The following is a 22,961-nucleotide window of genomic DNA, read 5'->3' as shown; positions in this document are numbered from 1 at the left end:
TCCTAAAAACACAGAGAAAAACAAGAATATCCATTAAAATACTTGGAATTTAGGGGCTGGACTCTCCAGTTTAACTCACTTCATGCCTGGCTCTTTCCATTTATTTTTCTGTTTCCTTTTGCAGAAGCACAGTAAACTGTGATTTTTGAGTAGTGTGAAAGCTATTAAAATGCCTTAGAAGAAAGGTAAATGATTCTTAACACTATTAGAACTTTAATCAGAATTGAGTAAACAAATCTTGAGAAATACTAACCCTATTTGCTATAAAGATTAAAACACGGCTCTATAGAAAAATAATCATATAAATCATTCTGATTTCTACAGTGTTCGGCGTATTTACATTTCCAAGAACATTTCAGTCAGAGACTGAACAACTCAGGGAAAGAGAATTATGGCTGGGCTTCCCAGGACACTCACATGTGCAACCAACTCTGTGGACATGCTTGGAATCTGTTCCTGGCCTGGGATCAGATATATACATAAACTTCTCATAAATTCAGACCATATTTCCAGCCTATCTGTTTCCAAGAGTAATTCTTCACAAATGCTGGAAGGCTGCTTGATGTTTTACTTATTTATTAATGACCCACATAATCTGTAATTTTTCATGCGTTAGGAGACGTTAGGTCTACCTTAATCTCTGTCTATTTTACCTTTCACATTCGGTTTTTCTTTTAAGCCATCTCCCAGCATCAATTATAATGAGATATCAAATGAGCACTTAAATTTTACCAATGTTTTTTCACAAATTCATTCAGCAAACATAAAAAGCCCACACACCAATAATTTGCCTTACGATGTTACCACCATGTGACATTGCTTGCACTGTTATACACGTTCCTCTTTCTAATCGCATGTGTTCTTTTTTCTTGTGAGTTTTGTACTTCGTCTCCACAAGTAGACTATGAACTCTTGGTGGGCAAGGTTAATATTCTGTATATGGTCTAATAATGTCTGAAACATACTAGATATGAAATAATATTTCCCAATTTTATTTTAAACTGTGAATTATTTTATATAAAACATAGCAAAAGTCAATGAAAGAAAAGCATCAGTGAGTCAATGTTATTTTTAGTACTTTGCATGAATTAACTTATTCAATCCTTACAACAGCCCTTTGATATAAATAGGTATTCTTGTTGTTGTTATTATTTCTCCTTTACTTATGAGAAAACTGAGATACACAATGTTGAGTAATTGGCCCAGGGTCACAAAATAAGTAAGTGAAGTTAAATTTGAACTCAGAGCACCTAGCTCCTGAGCCTAGCTCAGTCGTGTCCGACTCTTTGCGACCCCATGAATCACAGCACGCCAGGCCTCCCTGTCCATCACCAACTCCCGGAGTTCACTGAGACTCACGTCCATCGAGTCAGTGATGCCATCCCTTCATCTCATCCTCTGTCATCCCCTTTTCCTCCTGCCTCCAATCCCTCCCAGCATTAGAGTCTTTTCCAATGAGCCAGCTCTTCACTCAGCCACAAATATGTGCTGATGTATGGCAAAACCAATACAATATTGTAAAGTAATTAACCTCCGATTAAAATAAATAAATTTATATTAAAAAAATAAAAATAAAATAAAACAAAAAATTAAAAAAAAAACAAAGATGGAAAACAAGTTGAAAGACCTGGAAAATGTTGGGTTTTTTCTCTATGTTTTCTAAAAATTTTTTATCTGGAAGATCAGATAGTCAAAGGTGGCAAAGAATTTGAATAAGTTTCTTCCTCTTTAGCATGGCCACCAAACAAGCACCCTCCACCTGTATATGCACTGCAATCCATGGGGTCACAAAGAGTTGGACACAACTTAGCAACTGAACAACAATCCTTGCACATAAGCAGACAGCATTAAACGGAGGCGGCATTGGTGGCTCAGTGATAACGAATCTGCCTGCAACGCAGGAGATGCAGAGACATGGGTTTGGTCCCTGTGTTGAGAAGATCTCCTAGAGAAGGAAATGGCAACCCATTCCAGTATTCTTGCCTGGGAAATCCCATGGACCGAGGAGACTGGTGGGCTACAGTCCCTGGGGTCCCAAAAGAGTCAGACATGACTGAGCCACTAAGCAACAAAAAGGCAGTGATAAAATATAGGCTATAAGCTCTCTTCACTATACCCAAGAGAACATAGCTCCACATCCCACAAAATTAAGGATAAACTCACCTTTAATGTTTCTACCTGGCGGTTATTCAGTTATAAACATCCTACCTCAAAATCTTAGGGTCTCCTTATGTTTCTGCCTTACTCTGAGATAAAAATGACACCAAGATTATAAGTCAGTCTAATTCCTCTTCCATACATATGTCTTTGAATATTTGAGACATGCTCACCCTGTCACTCATTCTTTCCACCACACTTAAAATGATCCCTACAGAGACAATTTCTATCACAATTTCACACACTCTTGTCTTTGGGGGGAACTGGTTCTGCTCCCTCATCCTATTAGATGTGTTCTGAATAGCAGTTGTCAATTTCTCGCTTGACCTTACTCCATGGCCAAAGTATTTGACTAAAAGTACTATAACACTTAAAAGGTAATTGGTTGCAAGTAATTAAAACTGTTTAACAGTAGCTTAAGCAAACAAGGATTTGTTTTTCTGACCTAATAATAATGCTGGAGGTAGAAAGTTGCTCACATTAGTTTTAATGGCTAAAAAACTTGGGTCTATGCTTTTGTAATTCTCTTGGCATTTCCCACATGCAAGTTAACTCATGGTCACCAGTTGGCTCCTGCAACTCAAATTATATATGTGTTCTAAAGTCAAGAAAAAAAAAAAAAAAGCAGGAGGAGGAAAGAGGGCCCCAGTTAATTCCAATCATTTTTATCAAGAAAGTAAATGGATTTCCAGAAACTTAAGCAGCGTACTTTCCTGGAAATCTCATTGGAATGAAGTAGGTTTCAAGGATATCTTCAGTTGCAAAATACACACATGCAAACATAAAAATTGAAGAAAATATAGAATAAAATTGTAATGCTTGGCTTAAACTAATCATGATAAATTGCACGGTGCTGGACACACTACATCCCAAAACAAACTCAGGGTTCTGTTCTCAATAAGAAGTAGGCATTAGATAGGCAGGTAAGCTCCAAGCCTGTCAAAATACCCCATCACATGCCCGAGTGATTTGTCCATAGATGAGCACATGACCCAACTAGCCAACTTTGCCTTTATACAAGATTATTGAAACTCCCTGAAGAGAGCCGCTTGTAGTCACAAATCAAGCCTAATAAAGAATTTCACATGAGAGAAGGAAGCTGACACAGGAAAAACTAAAGACAAGAGATAGAAAAAGAAAATCCAAATAGTGCTCAGGTCATTGATTCTTACAGTCATTTTTAAAGCCTATTTTACATCTTCACTTAGTTATAGGATCCAATCAACTTTCTATTTTGCTCAAACTAGATCAATTTAGATTTCTATCCTTTGCAACCAAAAGCTCATAACTAACCTATTGCTTAAAATATTTCCCTGCTTCCAGCTTCTTCTGACTTGTCCATGCAGCACTGAGTCCTTAAAGTTGTTTTCTTAAACACAAATCCAGTGATGCCACCAAGTGATCACCAATCAGTGAGGCTTTCCCCATCACCTGTAAGATTAAGTTCAAATAATTTAGTATATTAAAATGTAAATTGGTGCATCCACTATGAAAAACAGTGTGGAGGTTCCTTAAAAAACCAAAAATAGAGTTGCCATATGATCCAACAATCCCACTCCTGGGCATATATCTAGAGAAAATCATAATTTGAAAATATACATGCACACCAATGCTCATTATAGCACTATTTACAATAGCCAACCCATGGAAACAACCTAAATATCCATGATGAATGAATGGAAAAAGAAGATGTGGTATATGTATCCAATGGAATACTACTTAGCCATAAAAAAGAGTAAAATAATGCCATTTATAGCAACATGGATGAACCTAGAGATTATCATACTAAGTGAAGTCAGACAGAAAACGACAAATGCCACAGAATAACATATATATATGGAATCTAAAATATGATGCAAATGAACTTATTTACAAACAGAAATAGACTCACAGGCACAGAAAATAAATTTGTAGTTAACAAAGGGAAGAGAGGATGGAAAAGGGATAAATTAGGAGTTGGGATTAACAGATACAACTTCTATATATAAAATAAACAGTAAGGTTCTATTGTCTAGCACAGGACACTATACTCAATATCCTATAATAAATCATACCAGAAAGGAATGTGAAAGAGAATATATATATGACTGAAAAAAAGCCATTCATAACTTGGCTCATACACAAATCCAAGCTTTCGTCATATAAAACTTTTAATACTCCTAAACCATGCCATGCATTTCCATGCCATGATCTCCTTAATACAGGATGTTCTTCCCCATGTTGTCCAACTAGATAACTTCAATTCCTCAGAATCCAGCTCAGCACAACCTGCTGAGCTTCCCCTGACCCATACAGGTACACTCACACCTAAACATATATATGCACACCACAAGTAAAATGTCTCAGCCATGTCACTTTCTCAGCTCCAACTGTACCTTTTACATACCTTTATCACAACATGGATCAAATCATAGTATCAAATCCTAGCTCAGTATGAGTTCCACAAAGTCAGGGACTGGGAAAATTTAGTGAATGTTTGTTTAATTGATATAAGGTGAAATTTTTGCACAAGTGGAGGAAATCATCTGAAGTTTTCTGCTGTTTGTCTTATTTTCAATTTAATTCCTTAGTGCTTTTTTTCTTGATTTCCTATTGTAGTCAGTTCCCATCTTATAATAATGTTACTGACATTTTATAATTTAAAAATATATCTATGCATAATGTGTCTATGTGTAATAAACCTGGCATTGTGTTTAGCTCAGCTTGGCAGGTATAAAATATTTTGATAATTTGTTTCTATAATTGGAAGCTATCCTCCCATATTTATGTATACTTTAATAATCAATTCTATATTTCTACAAAATGTTTCAATAATACATTGAACAAGACAAAAGTTAGAGTTGTGTGGGACCCTCAATAAGATCCTTATATAAAGCCAATATTGATCCACTGACCAATAGCCTTTAAACCTAGTTCTCTTTCCTAATGATTAAAAAAAATTTTTTTAATTGAGGTATAACTGATGAGTCTAGTTCTTTATCTCACTGTGAGTTCATCATCTAAGTAGAGCTTCATCCAAGCCACAGTTATTAACCTTGCTCTCAAGCATTCATTAATTTTGGAATGAGATTGGAAATACATAAGTAAATATGCCAATTTAAGAGATGAAGAAATTTAGCTTCAGAACAGCCACATACTTGTGAAAGTTCATGGAACTGATAAGTGGGAGTCAGGTCAGTTTTCTGACTCCAAATCCAATGATTGTTTCATTGCAAAACAATCTCAACTGAGACTCTATCAAATGTCCTACTAAAATGAAACACTGTACTTATAATATTTTTCTTATCTACCACTCAACAAAGCTGATTTAAATAGGAAATGGTGTTTCTTTGGTACGATTTGTTTTCAGTGAATCTGCGGAATTTCTGAGCTAGCACAGCTTCTTTTTCTAGATGTTTCCCAACCATCTGTTAATAATCTAGTTTAACTCTAAATATGTCTTCTGGTTATCCAAGATGCCTCTAGTCAGTGTTTGCTCAACTCCTTATAATCCCAGAAACTTTTGTAAACTTTTTTGCTCAAGAGCTATATAATCCAAGGAGGCTCAACATTACTACAGAAACATCAGCAAGTGAGCTTAACACCAACTGTAACTCACTTTTTAAAATCTAGAAATAGTCCCTCCGAAGTTATTGACATGAACAGTTTTAGCATTCCTACATCAAAAGGGACTTACAGACAAAATCTATTTGGAATAGAAGTACTACCCTTCTTGTCTTGAATTTGCATGCAGAGCAAGCTCTCTGTTTTGATTCAGAGTCTTATGTATTTGGTATATTTGGAGGGCTTATGGAGACTGGGGTAGGACCAGTCCTTTGCCACTGGATCCTGGCCAGTTCCTTCATACGCCCAAATTCCTCTCATCTAAGTGACATGCTTGCTCTGTAGTCAACAAGCCCAACAACTGAACAGAAGCCTGCTAATTGTCCAGACCACTCATGCCTGGCTGCCAGTTGGCATCTCCCCATGGCACAGTAGCACACTGCTCAGTGAGCAAAGTCACTGTAGACCAACCTGAGACACTTCCATCCCCCAAGGGGAGCACAGCAAAGGGACTCAAAGACTTTGCCAACCAGAAGTCTGAAGACTTCATTTCTCCAGGGAGAAGCAGCCTGCTAGGCAAGCCAATAAAATCGCAACCAAGAAATCCAGACTATAAAATAGTTCTTTGTAAAATTCACACTCTGATGGAGGTAAACGACTATCCTTAAATCTTCTCATTTTGATTGCAGTCGAGCAAAGAGGAGGAGGAGGAGGAAATGGAGGGGAAGAAGTAGAAGAAGAGGAGAAAGAAGCTTTACAAGGCAGACTGAGAAACTTAAGTTTCCAATTGAGAAATTCCTTGGAAAACAAGTGGTATGTCTAACCCTGGTACATATTATACCTGCTGTCTGAGTTTGCCTATATGTCTATAAACCACGTAATTGATTGTGCATTTTATAGACACACACACCCACACACACACAATTTTGGTTTAGCAAGGAAAACAACACAAATCCAGGAACTCTGTTTCTCAAGCTGTCAGAGAAGTGGGGCAAAAAACAATTACTGCTCAGACTAAACCAGCATTCTATGTTTATAAGCTAAAGAGCATTTCCTTCATCTGATACTGTCATGGCCAATTCTGGGGGCAATATGTCCCTAGTATGGTTCTGTATGCCCATTCCTAATGAGATCAATTCCAATTCTTTTTGGTAAATTTTGGATTTTTTTCCTCTTAAAAAGGAATATAGACACAAACGATGACTCTAATATGTGACAGTAAAGAACTAGGAAGGAGGAAAACTCAATTTCATGGTTTTGTCTGGTTTTGATGAAGTTAAGATGAAGTGGGGAGACTATGGTTTCATCTTTTCTATGCAAGTCTTTGGCATAGAAGTCTTGGAAGCCAGTCTCCTTCTGCCTTAAAAACAGTCTCTCAAACACCAATGTAGAAGTGCCCCTCAAATTTTTTTTTCATAACCTATGAGTAATCCTAAATATGACTTTTAGAGCACAATTTTAAAACTCAATAAAAACAATCAGCCATTTTCAAACTTTTTCAGGACTTAGAAATGATGTTATTTAATTAAATTGATTGGTCCCATAAAAGTAACAGTGTATCAATCAATATTTATGTGTTTCTAACAGGTTTATGGAGAAGGCAATGGCACCCCACTCCAGTACTCTTGCCTGGAAAATCCCTTGGACGGAGGAGCCTGGTAGGCTGCAGTCCATGGGGTCGCTAAGAGTCGGACACAACTGAGCGACTTCACTTTCACTTTTCACTTTCATGCATTGGGGAAGAAAATGGGAACACACCCCAGTGTTCTTGCCTGGAGAATCCCAGGGACAGGGGAGCCTGGTGGGCTGCCATCTATGGGGTTGCACAGAGTCAGACACTACTGAAGCGATTTAGCAGCAGCAGCAGCAGCAGCAACAACAGGTTTATAAGTTAATTATTTTAACTTTTTATTAGTTTTTCTTCAAATTCCGAAGTTGATATAGTAAAAGATTATTGAACTCAGAGGCATATATGTTAGGTTAAAATTTCCTGGATAGTTGCCAACAAGAATGTTATTTGCCTGTATTGAAGTGAAACTATATCCCTAATGTTAAGTCCTGACTTCTTTCAGAGGCAGGGAGAGGTGGGGGTTTCCTTAATGTGGAAACTAAAGGATTAGCATCAGGAGCTTAGAGAAGACTTTCAATTCTCAAGATATCCTTTTTTGTCTACCCTGTAGGTTTGCCCACAGAGTTAAACACTTGGAAAAACATTTTTGCAAAGAAAAATGTGACACGATTGTTCATGGGAAATCTTAACTCCACCCAGGAAAAGATAAATGGTACTCAAGAACTACTCTTTAAGAGTGAGGTGTTTATTGAAATAAGGGAGGCTAATTGTCAAAAATGATGAGAAACAAATGTGAAAAGCCCCATGTTTGGAACTCTGGCTACATGGAGCGTTTAAACAAGCATATGCTGTATTTCAAAAGAAGAGGCATAGTTTCAGACATTGCCATTTTTTGGAAAAAATGTCCAGCATAAGAATGAAAAAAGATTTAAAAACATGGCTGCCAAAGAACAAGAAACAAGGAACATGGCTGCCAAAGTTATCTTCTCTGAAACACTGGAGCTCCATTTTGATATCAGTTTGGCTTTTTTATAATATTCAGTGACATCACAGACCAGTCTAGCTGGAGACGTGCTAAAGGGGCTGATATGTGAAAACTGCTAGAGATAGAATTCTCTATGGATATGAGCTGTTTAGCTCTGCTTATCCAAGTTCTTGATCTTTCCAAGAATCTATTAATTTCCAGAGCACCCTAAAATAGTTTCGTAAACCTGGCACTATCGACATTTTGCAAGGTTAGTTCTTTGCTGAGAGAAGGACTATCTTGTACACTGTGGGATTTTAGCAGCAATTGTGGCCTCTGTATCCATGCCAATAGCAGCTCCCACCCAGTTGTGAGGACCAAAAATGTCTCCAGGCATTTCCATATATTCATGGGTAAGGGGATGGGGATTCGAAATAATTGCCCCTGGCTGAGATCCACTGTCTTGGAGGATAAAACATTAATTTAGGGTTCTCAGAGAAATTGTGCATTATATGTTTGCAAATGTATTCAACAAGGGTGCAAACTCCATTAGTCCAGGAAAACATAAACCTGGCCCCCACTAAAAAAGGCAGTAAGTTCATGATTCTCCCATTCCCTTCAGGTGTTTAGAGCTATGTGTGGTACTTCCACAGATTTTGGTCCTGACTCCATCATTTGTTGCTGGTTTGACCAAGGCCTTGTTATCTGACTTCTCTAAGCCTCAGTTTTTCTCATCACAAAATGGGGACAATACCTGCCTGAGAGTTTGTTATAATGATCAAAGAAAACCACTTATCTTAGTATCCATGCTTGGAAATTCCCTCATAAATCATCATTTGTTATTATATGGCACAATTCATATTCAGCTTCAATGAGGTAGATATATAATCCCCTTTTTATAAAACCACAAATTCAATCAGGACTAACAGATCTCATTAATGGGAACAAGTTTAATAATCATACAGTGGGACTTACAAATAACTAGAGCTCTCTCCAGCTTTCATTTTGACTTGCCTTTAGTTTCCTTCCTGTTGGATGCACATGAGTCACTGGTTTCTGAGCCATCAGCCCAGTTTTTGTTTTTAGTGGGAGTGCCCGGGAAAATAGTCAACATCAACTTAACTGCAGTTTGACAAACCACAGGGGTGTTTCAGTAAACATGTAGCATGCTGAGCTGTGTGCCCTTAGGAATCGGTGAATGCTGACCAAGAACATCCTCTTTGGGGGCCCACCCTGTCGCCGTAACACAGTTCAAACAATCCCCCGAAATCATGGAGGGATTTGGATTGTTCAAAGCTTAACATCAACCAGAAAATCCACCAGCATGAGGAGGGCTCTCACAGTGGGCAAGAGCGGACAATGCTTCAAGCGACAAGAAGAAACAGGCCCATCTGGGTGTCTCCCGCTCATTTCTGCTAAAGTTTCCCCAAAGACCATGCTGCTCAGGATTGTGAAAGGGGACCAATGACTTCTTTGAGAAACAAAATATTTTTTACAAAAGCTTCCCGGAGGGATTAGGATGTTTACAACACTTGGAGAACAGCCAAGTGGGAGTAAATTCCAGCACAGCATGGAGAAGTGATCAAGTTTACAACCTGTGGGCTGGATCAAGGGCGAGCGTGCCAAATATCTCCCCCAGAGTGGCATTAGCTGGAGAGATCCCACTTCGGGGGGATTTTATAAGGAGGGGAAGATGACTGCTCATTGACAATCATGTCCATTTGGGGGAATCTCAGCTTCCCACAGCTGTGCGAGCTCAGGAAGGCCTCAGCTGAGGAAAAGATGGAGTCTTCAGCTTGGAGCACCAGTGAAGCCAAAGAGGTGGCAGCTGCCCCTCTTCCCTGCCAGGCTCATCTTCAGCAGCGAGGTGCCTACTCATTTGTACTGGCAAGACCCTGCCAGGACCAAGACACAGAAGGACAACTCACGTTAGCATGGGACAACGACAAATGTATCCATTAAATGAGGAAGAGTTGAATCAGCCAAAGAAGACCCTCAGTCAAAGGGGAACACAAACTCTGACATCATAGCAGTGGGAATGTGGGGTGAGCATTTCTCCGAAGAAGGGGATAGCTGTTCCTGTTCCGAGCTTGCAAAGCTAGAGATGGCTACTCAGAGATTCAGTCACTTCCCACAGATAACCTTGATGTGGAGCAGTGTCAATGCTTTAAATCAAGCCCACTGGCTGCTTTTGTAAATACTGTTCATTGGATACAGGCAGACCCATTCATTTATGTGTAATCCGTGGCTGTTTTTCCCCCTGCGATGGCAGAGTTAAATAGTTGTTGTAAAGACTGTAGGAGCCTGCAAAGCCTTTATCTACTATCTGGCTCTTTGTAGAAAAAATAGGCTGACTCCTGCTTTAAATAATTTTCTCAGGGAATATCTAGAGTTAAAATATGGCTGAAGTAAAACCAAAATGGTTACAGGTTTGACAAACCTTTCCCCTTCCTATATTTCTATGTATTTATTCCTGTACTTACTGTGAGACACTTCACTGTTTATACCTCCTCTTTTTAAAAGCTAAAACGTATGAGGCAATGTATTTATGCTTTAAACTTGCCATGTAGATTTGATAATTTATAATAAACAAATAACTAGGCTCCCATTATGCTGATTGTTCAAGAATCACATATATCCCAACTTCAACTGTTTTTTAAATAAGCAACTAATTTCAGATTACAAACAGATAAGAAAGATCCTTTCATATATTTAAATCTCTTGCAAAGTCTCTAAAGTTTGAACAAGATTTGACAAAAGTAAATGCCTACACTCTTGCTAATTTAATTATTACTAGTTAAAATAATTGTATTTTCCCCAGGCTTGCCTTAGATGCCCATGGGACTTGTCTATAACTCAAGATTTCAAAAAAGACTGATGCTAAAGGCTCTATGAGGGATTTCCTCCTAGTCTTCATGTTCTCTCCATAATTGCTAAAATTGCCTCATAATCGAACTGGATTGTTATTAATAGTTCATGAGAAGGCTCTTGTGGGTTTCCTAATGAGCAACATAGTCCATGCCGTATTTCCTCTGATGTTTCCTCATAGTCTATGAGTTAATGACAAAATGATCGGAAGTAAAAAATAAAACAGGAAGAACATTCTACAGTTTTTTGTCTCTAGGAACTTTCTTGATGCTAAAGTTCACATTGCTAATGATTTTTCAACAATGGTAAAATTTAACTTAAAAAAAAAAAAGAATTTATTTTATTTCAAAACAGTCAAGCAACCAAACAAAACCACTTACTTTGGGTCTGCTATATTCAAGCAAAGCACTACTTTGGGCACTGGTGGCTCTAAGAATATCTGAGATAATATCACTCTTCAAAATACTGCCAATCTAGGGAAAGATAATCAGATACATCTCAGTTCACACTTTGAAAACTAAGTTTTTGTGGAGGAAAAGCAAAATGCAACGGGAACATAGTATAAAGAACAATTAATTCCAAAGGAGAAGAGGGCAAGGTGCCTAGAAAATACTTCATAGAGAACATGCATTGCCATTCAGTCTTACAGCTTCTCATGGGTGTTAAAGGGTGGGATGGAGGGTTCAGGTTCACTGCAGTTTGTGGAGAGAAAATGTTATGAACAAAGGCAAAGAGGCATGCGAGTCTGTTTTGATCACTTACTATACTGCCTTGATATTATTTATTCACGGGCCTGCTTTTCCCCACCAGACTTTCAGTTCTTAGGAAGGAGCTATATCTTCATCACTGTACCACCAGAGCTTCACATCATAGTGTGTCTTGAGTTCAGCAATGAATCAATCATGTGATGCAATTCATGACTCAACTTATTTCAGGTGCAAGTCAAAATTTCCAAATTCAAGCTTTTAAAAAACTATAAATTTTAACCCCAGCCTAAATCTTACTGGTTTACCAGGTAAACCTCTTAGATCCTCAGTTTCCTAAGCTGCAGTTGGAAATTGGGGGATGGTCAAGGGCATGGCAGGGGAAAATTAACAATATATCACAGGGATTGAGATGAAATGAGATAATACATATCAAGCACCTACCTAACTTCATGCTGGACCCAGGAGATAATTAAATTGGCTTCATTTCTTTTCTTTTAAAATAAAAATAATAATAATAATAATAGTGCTTTCCACATGCTCTACACTAGTATAGACATTTCTAAAACTATGTTCCAAGGACTCACTTCCCCTGTGAGTTCTTCTAGAAGTGTTTCATAGTTGAATGCGTTTAGGGAATTCTCTCTAAAATGTTCCCCTCCTGGAGAGCTACAGGGCACATCAGCAAGGCTAGAAAATGTCCAACAATAAACAAGTCTGTTTAGCTGTATTTATCCCAATGCTCCTCAAACTTATTTGACCACAGACTTTCTCCATGATACTACCACCCACCAAGACAGAGTTGATGAACTCAGATCTAAAGAGGACATTCTGGGCTCATCACTTTCACTCTACCACCCACCCTGCAAATATTCTTGTCCTTATTCACATCTGATTACATAAGTAATGATAGCACAATGGTTGTTTTTTGTTGTTGCTGTTGTTTTGTTTTCTGGTTCTGAATAGCTGTTTTACTAAGTTATGTGTCCTGCTCTAAGTGCAGATTAAATATTCCACCTTCCATTAATATTGAGCACTTTTTTAAATGAAAGCAAAATAATCAAGAGCTATGTTATTTAAGGTTTAACTTTTAGTTTTATCTTAAATCTGTACTGTTTGGGCTTATATTTTTATTTTTAACACAGAGATTGTTCCAGAAACATCTCCTTAATGGCTCATACCACCTATGGCTACCTGAGCTCCTCATTGCTGCCGCCAGGACTGAAAAGGACCAAACACTGCTATCATTTGTCACTCAACACTAGCTAATGTGTCCATGTGGGATTCAGCCTTCTTTCAACACAGTTTCACTTTTTACTTATTTTACTTTCACTATTATCCATGAATCCCAGCCTGAGGGCATTTTCATATTGCAAAGAATATCATATGTAATAATGATGCCTCTTCTCTCACACTGTGAAACCAGTAAAATAGAAGTAACTCTTTCATAAGTTCAGAAATCTAGTTCAAAAAAAAAAATACCAGAAAGTTTTTATAGAAAGTATTAAGAAGCACTAGTAAATTATCATAAAATATATAATTTTTTTAAATTAATGTTTACCTTTCCATTCTCCATATTAACATCCCACACCAGATTCTAAGTTCCCTGGGAGCTGAAATAATTTCCAACTTATCTTTTTACCTCCAGGGCTTAGTGTAGTGTTTTGGATATAGTACATTCTCAAATATTATTTATTGAACTGAGCTGAATTAATCTTTTTAAAGAATTAATTTTTTTAAAGATTTAAGTTTTTTAATTTCTTTTTAAAGAATGAAGAATTCAGTGGAAGTTGTTTCCAGGGACACCTAGGTCTCTGAAGAGTAATGAACTCTAATTTCACTTTTGTTGTTCAGTCACTAAGTCATGTCCGATTCTTGGCGACCCCATGAACTGCGGCATGCCAGGCTTTCCTGTCCTTCACTATCTCCCAGAGTTTGCTCAAACTCATGTCCATTGAGCCAGTGATGCCATCCAATCATCTCATCCTCTGTTGCTCCCTTCTCCTCCTGCCTTCAGTCTTTCCCAGCCTTAGGGTCTAATTTCACACCGACTTGCTAAGTCTTCACATGAATATGATCTGAATAAATCAGTAGGGGAAAAAAATATGGCCCAAATGTCCTGAAACTCAAACCATTCTTGATACTTAAAGACTCAAGGAAAAAGAAAATGTATATGACTTTTGCTTTAGAAATTCTTTTAGTTTGATAAATAATATCTCAATTATCCAGAATTAATAACTGGGTATTATCTTGCTTTTCTCAACTTTCAGGAGAAAAGGGTAAAAAGGAGAGAAGGGAAGAGAAAAGAGAGGGTGAGATAGATCAAAAGACAAGAAGGAAGGGAGGGAGAAAAGGTGGGAAGAAGGATGGATGGAAGGAAGGGAGAGAGGGAGAGTGGGAGGAGGGAAGATGCTGTTATCAAGTTTTGCTGTTTATTTCAAAAATAACTTTGACTGTTTGTTCAACAGTGAGTCTAAATTAAATTGAATTCCTCTATATCAATTTTTTCAACCTTGAGTATTGTACAATCAAAAGGGAAATTTTTGATCATTAACTTATCTTTACCATCAATCCATTATTGGTAAAATGCAACAGTAAATCCCAAAATATAATAATGTAAAAAAAAATAAATTTTCACTGAATTTTAAAAATATTTTTCTTATATTTGCTTCTGTATTTACTAATATTGAACATTTACAAGCTGCCTCAAGAAGATCAAACCAGTCAATCCTAACGGTAATCAATCCTGAATACTCATTGGAAGGACTGATGATGAAGCTGAAGCTCCAACACATTGGCTACCTGATTCGAAAAGCTGACTCATTGGAAAAGACCCTGATACTGGAAAGATTGAAGGCAAAAGGAGAAGAAGGCAACAGAGGATGAGATGTTTGGATGGCATCACCGATTCAATGGACATGAACTTGGGAAAAGTCCGGGAGATGGTGAGGGACAGTCAGACACAACTTAGCGACTGAACAAGAAGTACCTGAACATACCCAGACAAGACAGATCCACACCTGACTTTCACTCCTGGCCTGAATATGGTGAGTATTCTGACTGCATCCTCTCAGGCTCTATTCATTTGCGTGTGTCCACTCCTCTACGTGAAAAGGGAAGGTCCCAAACTGCCACCAATTCTCTGTAACCAATTATGGTAAAATCATCTTTGACGTAGCACTCCATATAGCAAAAAACATCAAGTTCATTTATGTAGTAAGTTCACTCTTGTTAGTGTCTTCATGACTCCAGTTTTATAATATCAAATAAACAACCACGATTTGTTAAAAAGCTTAGTCAATAAAAAGGTTTTTCTATTGTAATTCATTATCATAAAAGAAAAGTTCTGACGTTACAACTGGCAAAAAGCATCTCAATGGCTATCTGGGGACAATTCTTGTTTTGCCATGAGACTGGTCACAGGACATGAAGAGTTAGATACTGACTACTTAGGTGAACTTTCAATGTTGAAACAGTTGTAACACAAATAGAAACCCTGAGTCCATACAGCAATCTTTAGGTGATCTGGCATACACTGAATATACATTTTTAATTTAGTGAAATGAAAACAGAAAATCATAAAAAAAAAGTTCTCATAGAACTTACACACACTGAAAAACACATCAGAACATTCCAATTTGAAAAAAACTGCTGCAATAGATTTACCATCTTGAACATTAAACTTATTTTTAAAATAATGATCTTTAGATACGTTTAGACATTTCAATGATCAAAGAAACTCTTGACTACACAGACTTTATTTTCTAAAGTAGGAAAATGCTTTGGCTTATGTTTGAAAGTCTTTTTAAAACAATTTTTTAAATTGAAGGTGGAGTTTTTCCTTTAAACATTGTTTAATTTGAAATTTTATTTTATCAATATGGTCCACTTACCTTTTTCTTTTTTCTACTGGAGTTTAGTTGTCAAGACTTGTAATGCAGCTTTTTAGTAGTAAAATCATCCATCCAAGACCTAATAACAAGGAAGCTCATGAAAGATGGCTTGCAACATTTTTTTCAGTTTTTTTATGCTTCTTTTAACATAGTTTTTAAAAATCACTTTGTAACTAATAGGAAATATCTAGTTCTTTTTTAGTGACTCAAAACTTTCCTTTAAAAGCCATATTGGCTTCTTTCTATTGCTGACTATTTCTTTTTTCCAAATTTGATTTTTTAGTTGGAGGTATAATCATTCTTTCAGGAAAACTATTACTTTATCTGAACATGTCATCATTCAAAATGGCTATGTCTACAAAAAAATTGAAAGCAGAGCAAAATATCAATGTTCAGTAAAAGAACTATGAAAATATTTGGAATCTAGTTTTTCTTCGTAGCAAAAAGCAAGTTTGCTTTCCAGAACACCACCCAGATAGCATCAAAACACATTAACTAACCATATGGACCTATTTCCAAGAACCAATTTCAGAGTCACTGGGTTTTCTGATTTTGGACAAGATAATGTCATTCCTTTTGACATGATTTGCTAAAATTCAAATTTAATGCAACCTGAACTATCATCATTATCCATAAATACTGGAGTTATCTTGTATTATGAGATCTAGCATAATTTCTGTTTTTCTCTGATGTAACCAACCTCCCATTCTGGGATGTTAATTTATATGAAGGGGTAGATTTAGAAGTAAATATTAAATTACTCTTAAGGCATGGAAAATTTGCTCATCTTAAAGAGTTTTTTGGTTTGATGATGCTTGCTTAATTTGCTTTCTTCTTATTCTCAGAGTTAACCCAAATCATCAGTTTCTAATGCCTTAATTGCAATCATGTCCAAAAAGTTAATGCATGAAAAACCAACAAAGCAACTTCAAGAAAATCATTAGGGCACTAGACTGGCTATTAATGATGATGATAATGATAATGGTATTTTATACCTCTACAGTGTCTTTCATCTAAGTATCTCAGAGAACTTTACTAATAAATACTTTGATTTTACCCAAACAAATCTGCTTTTCCAATTATATGCACTTCTGTAAAACTGCTTCAAATATTAGCATTAATCATAAACCCAGAATCCCTCAATTTTAGCATTTCAACCATTTATACACTTAGCTTATTTAAAGAATGAAAGTGAAAGTCATTCAGCTATGTCCAACTCTTTGCAACCCCATGGACTATACAGTCCATGCAATTCTCCAGGCCAGAATACTGAAGTGGGTAGCTGTTTTCTTCTCCAGGGGATCTTCCCAACCCAGGAATTGGACCCAGGTCTACCACATTGCAGGCAGATTCTTTACCAACTAAGCCATCAGGGAAGCCCAAGAATACTGGAGTGGGTAGCCTATGCCTTCTGTAGGGGACTTCCAGACCCAGGAATCAATCCAGGGTCTCCTGCATTGCAGGTAGATTCTTTACCAGCTGAGATACCAGGGAAGCCTATTTAAAGAATATTTGTGCAATTTTTGATGTTCTAGAAACAGCTTGCTTCCTGGGAATTGATTACTAGTGTTATCAAAGTTAAATATCCATTATTGTAAGAGGTAGCAGAATAAATATAGATCTATGTATCTCTTTTCTAGATCAGGAATTGAAATTCTAATGACCTGGAAAAACAAATCTTTGTGAAATTGCTCTGATCTCAATAAAACTTTGGCTTTTTTTGTCATTCTTTCAACTTGAATAGCAAAACTCTTTGTATGTTTTTTAAAATACGTGCACACCCACACACCTTGGGCTTAATAGTGGTCTGACATATTGTAAGGCACCCTGAATGTGAGAGGACTCTAAGAGTGATCTTTCTTCCTCTGTGCTGTGCAGTCGTCCCCTCCCAGGTGGTACTAAGGAAGGGGTATACCTTAGAGAAAAGGGCAGCCTTGACCAGGGGGTACATTATAATCTGTTGTGAAAGGCATCAAGTAGCTGATGGTCTCCTGTTAGAACCTATAATCAGGCTCCCCAGACTCATCTAGAAACAATTCAAAACACTTGACTTGGTTATTAGTCAGTGTTTCATAAAAAAACACCACAAACTCTCCTGCGTGTGGATGCTCAGTTGTGTCCAACTCGGCAACTCCATGGACTGTAGCCGCCAGGCTCTCTGTCCAATCTTTCTGGTAAGAACACTGGAGTGGGTTGCCATTTCCTACTACAGGGAATCCCCAGGGATCAAACCCGCATCTCTTTTGTCTCCTGCATTGGGAGGTGGGCTTTTCATCAGTGCACCACCTGGGAAGCCCACTAGCCTGCAGGATTGCACTGGGACGACCCAGAGGGATGGTATGGGGAGGGAGGAGGGAGGAGGGTTCAGGATGGGGAACACATGTATACCTGTGGCAGATTCATTTTGATATTTGGCAAAACTAATACAATTATGTAAAGTTTAAAAATAAAATAAAATTAAAAAAAGAAAAAGAAAAAAAAACAGTTAAGGAAGTTCTTAGAATAATGCCAGGCCCCTCATGATTGCTTATGACCCAGGGAGACAATCCCATTGAAAATTAAATGAAAACAAAACAAAATAGAAAACAGAGTGATATATAAAGGAAGTTCAATTTCTGCCTTATGGCCAGATCTCTTACCCTGGTATCCATGGATCACCACCTCTCTAAAAAGATTTCAGATGATCTGTAGACAAAAATGGGGTTGAATATATACATGGTCGGGGTTGGCCAGGTGGTGCTAGTGGTAAAGAACCTGCCTGCCGATGCAGGAGATCCAAGAAATGCTGAATCAATCCCTAAGTTGGGAAGATCCCCTGGAGGAGGGCATGGCAACCCACCCCAGTATTTTTGCCTGGTGAACCCCATGGACAGAGGATACCCTCAGGCTACAGTCTACAGGGTTGCACAGAGTCAGACACAACTGAAGCAACTTAGCACACACACATATACATGGAATTTTTCTAGGATCCGTTCCTCTTATCAGAGACTCCAAAAAGTCCCTGACCCAGGAAAGTTCAGAAACCATTGCCTCATAGCCATAGAATTGTTGTCAATAACAGTAACAAGACAGGAAGATTCTCTCCTTCCTTCCCTAATTATTATATCCTCACAAAAGTGCCCCCCTCCACCATTTTTTTTTTTTTTACAAATTACAATATTTGATCATTTACTATTTGGTGCTAACAATTTCCTAATGATCTTAATTGCAAAGGTAAGTGTACAGCTCACTACCAGGGACTACCATTCCCTGGTCACACTAGCCTAGTTGACATTTTCTCCTAGTTCTTATTTTCTTCCTCTCCATCCTTCATATCTGTAAATCCCCAACCACTAACTTCTGGATAAACAGATGTTAGAATGCTGATATGTAGATTTGTGTGCCAAGATGGAGTTGCAGAGTATCTGTGAGTTCTGGTCATGAGAGTTTGTTAAGTAGCTCCAAGCTTAAAAGTATTTACTGTAAGTTAGGGTATGATCCATTTCCATTTTATAGATCAGAATAGGGTTCTGAGTGGTCAAATGACTTGCCTAAATTTATCCAATTATTATAGGAAAGAGCCACAACTCAATCATTTCATTGGATGTTGTTATATCTGTACATGCTTCCTGAAACTGAGGCACCAACTGGCAAACACAAGAGCATCTCACATGAAATCATGTTGAACATAGTGGAGTAAGAAGAGGAAGGAATCTGGGTCCTAGGTTTGGTCTTAAGCCATGATATTAAACATACAACTATTCTACTTCTGGGTTTGTTATATGAAATAATATTGGGTTGGCCAAAAAATTTGTTTGAGCTTTCCATAACATCTTACAGACAAACTTGAATGAAATTTTTGGCCAACTCAATACATTCCTTTACCTTTTAAGCCACCTGAGTTAGTTTCTTGTTACAGCATAAATAACCCTGAGAGATAAAGACAGGTTATTTTAGGTAGTAAAAGTAAATCAAACACTCATGTAAAGGCCTGGTGGAAAGAAAGTCTGAAAAGGTACTCTGGGTCAGATCATGATGGATATTGAATTCCAGGCCCAAACATTGGTACTGACTCAGTACAGGCTTATAGCTACGAGTATAGATTTAGAGTTGTCTGTCTAGGCTCAATCTTTGTTTTCTGCTTGTTAGCTAAATTACCTTGGGAAAATGATTATTTTAAGCAGTAATGTTAGAAGGTGAATGTGGTGTCATTGTCCAGGGTGGACTGAAAGTTGGAAGAAATTGGTGTCAGTGAGTCTGGTCAGAAGATTGGTGTGATGATCCAGTAATGAAGAATGAGAGCTATGCTCTGGAGATGGTGAAGGAAATAGGAATGGAAGGATGAAGGAATTACTAAGAAGCTGGACCTGGTGATAGGCTGCATATGGGAGATGTGGCTGAGGAAAGAGTCAAATCTCGCCATATGATTTCAGCACTGGAAGTCTGGAGGGGGGAAGGGATAGGGAGGTCTAGTGTGGTAAGAATAGGGAGTGGGCAGGGGAAATGACTTCCCAAGATCTTCTTTGTGAGTTTGGCACTCTGTTTGGTTATAACTCCTCATCTGAAATCTCATTTTATGTACGATGTGCCAAAATTCTGAGAAGTTAAGGAGCTTCTCCTAAGCTACATAGTCAATGACAAAGCCAAAATTTAGTCCCAGCCATTTTCACTTCAAATATCTTGAGAGCCACTCATGACTAGGACAAGAAATAGAAAAATCAGAAGGAAATGAAAAGGTTTTAGGGAGAAGACAAAGTTCAAACTATAGATGCTTAATACAGATAGGGAATACAGGAGAGATTGTGGATAGGGCTTAAATAGAGATATTTTTAGAATGACGGCTTTTTTGAAAGCCATCAGTTGAAAATAAAATATGGAGTGAGAAAGAATAGGTAAGTACTAAAGACAGAGAAGTATGAAAAATGACTGGGAGGACAATTAGGATGGTCCAGATATAGTGAATTCCAAGGGAAAAGTGTGTGGCAAGAGATGAGGTTCCATAATGATGCTGCTTGAGAGACTAAGAGCGTTAGGGGCTGAGAAAAGGGTACAACAAGAAGTGGCTTTTTTTTTTTTTTTTTGGTGGCTTTCAAACAAGAGATCCCAATAAGTTTGGCAAACATATATGCTAGATTATAAGATATATGAGTCAGTGAAGGAGGAATTGTGGACTATTAACAAAAGGTCTCAATGGTAAGAAAAGATTTGACAAGAAGGGGGAGATCTTTTCTTGTTTACAGTAGAAAGAAAAGAAAATAATTTGAAAATAGCTTAGAAAATAGCTGAAGGTGTCTAGAGAAAGAGTTAAGGAGAGAGAAAGGAGGAAGGAGGAGGAGGAAGAAAACGAGAAAGAGGGATGAGGGTAAGAGAAGGAAGAAAAACAGGAGTGAGTATGGAGGTAATCTGTATGTAAACTGTTTGGAGTCCAAAAGATGTGAGTTCAGACATGAGTAAGTAGTTAACTACAGGACAAAGGAAAGTGCAGGCTGTGACTTTGTCCTGCAACACCTAATGCCTTCAGGCGAAAGTGAGGAGAAAACAGGCTTGTAACTTGCAACCCGTGACTCAGGAAAATGGTGCAGGAGTATCAGTGAAAGCAGCACTGAAGTGATGCTGGAGTTCGTTTCCCGACACAAGCTCCAGAGGGCACTCCCCATGGAAAGAGTTCAGAGTTCTAGCTGTGGCTCTGCTCTATTTAGTTGGGAGGTCTTAATTTCCTTTTTTTTTTTTTTTAATCATAAGGACACCATTTTCTTTTACCTATATAATGGAACACATTGGCTATGGCTCCTTATGGTTTGCTATAATTTCATATATATATATGAAATTATATATATATATATATATATATATATATATATATATATATCACAAGAAGATGACACCGATGATGATGGTGATAAATAACAATAATAGTTATTCAGTTCAGTTCACTTGCTCAGTCGTGTCCAACTCTTTGCGACCCCGTGAATTGCAGCACGCCAGGCCTCCCTGTCCATCACCAACTCCCGGAGTTCACTCAAACTCGTTATAGCAACAGCATATAAAAATTATTTGTCCCTTTCTATGGTGGGACAGACATATTTATACTTTCTACATACATTATCTCATTTAACCCTCCCATCAGCCCTATGGGATTTCTATATTTACACCCAGTTTATAGAAGAAACTCAGATATAGTGATTTAGTTGCCTAAATTTAACAACCAATAAGTGACAAGGCCGGAATTCAACCTAGCTAACCTGACTTCAGATAAAGAATTTTGAAAATAGCCTTCTATTTTGCCATGTATTATTACAAGATAAATTAAGTCTTACATTCTTAAAACCTGGTGTAAACAAATTTCAACAGACGATATGTTTCAAGTGTATTTATTTTTATTACTAAGGCATCTGTTTTGCAGATCCCATTGACTCTTGACTCCATGGTGTTTCCATAGTTTTGTTTGTTTTCCCACTTAGAAAACAGCACCCCCCACCTTCCTGTAGCTTCTTAAGGAAGATAAATGTCTGAAATTGTTTGGTATTTTTTTCTGTGAGCAGCAGCATAGTTGATCTGGGAAGGATGCTTTTCCTCTAATGAGCAGCGTTGGCAGCTGATGCCTCAAACTTGTTGGCTGACCCTGAGCCGATGAGTATCAGGCAAAGATGATGAAATGGAAAGGAATCCAGATCTTCTTTGACTTACCATGGGGTTACATCCCAATAAACCTATTATAAGTTGAAAAGCATTTAATACAGCTAACTAACTAAAAATCATTGGCTCACCTACCTTAAATATGCTCAGAACACTTAAATTAGCCTATAGTTGGGTAAAATCATCTAACAAAAAAAAAGCCTGTTTTATAACAAAGTATTGAATTTTTCATGTAATTTATTGAATAAGGTTCTGAAAGTAAAAATCAGAGTGGCTGTATGGTTAGGAAAGGTTAGGATATATGGGTTTTATTACACCATGACCACTGATTGACTGGGAGACACAGCTCATGGCCATAGATCAGCATCAGGAGACAGTATCTACTGTATATTGCTGGGCCCAAGAAAAGATAAAAATTCACAATTCCAAGTTCAGTTTCTACTGAAGGTATATTGCTTCTGTACCATTGTGAGGTCAAGGAATTCTAAGTTGAACCATCATAAAGTTGGGGACCGTCTGTGTAACTCTTTAAAGGCCAGAGAAAATTCTTCACTATTTCATAAAAATGAGGAATCAAACTTTGAATGGGTTCCTCAGAGTGTCATTTTAACGACTCTGCCTGAAGTAGTCTTTGGGCTAAACTGCAA

General features: G+C 37.6%; 1 long non-coding RNA gene across 1 annotated transcript in view; it reads right to left on the bottom strand.

Moving 5' to 3' along the window:
* Positions 1–1,116: 1,116 nt before the first annotated feature.
* Positions 1,117–22,961, bottom strand: part of LOC139184907 (uncharacterized) — a 60,797-nt gene continuing 38,952 nt past the window's right edge. Inside the window, exons 2-3 of the long non-coding RNA XR_011568436.1 lie at positions 15,700–15,778; positions 1,117–3,588 (exon numbers count right to left, since the gene is read on the bottom strand). This is a non-coding gene — a long non-coding RNA (uncharacterized lncRNA). The remainder of the gene's footprint in view (positions 3,589–15,699; positions 15,779–22,961) is intronic.

This window comes from Bos indicus, chromosome 9 (assembly GCF_029378745.1).
Source record: "Bos indicus isolate NIAB-ARS_2022 breed Sahiwal x Tharparkar chromosome 9, NIAB-ARS_B.indTharparkar_mat_pri_1.0, whole genome shotgun sequence".
Lineage (NCBI taxonomy): Eukaryota > Metazoa > Chordata > Mammalia > Artiodactyla > Bovidae > Bos > Bos indicus.
Note: the sequence above shows the minus strand (reverse complement) of the source record. Positions and strands in the feature narration are given on the sequence as shown.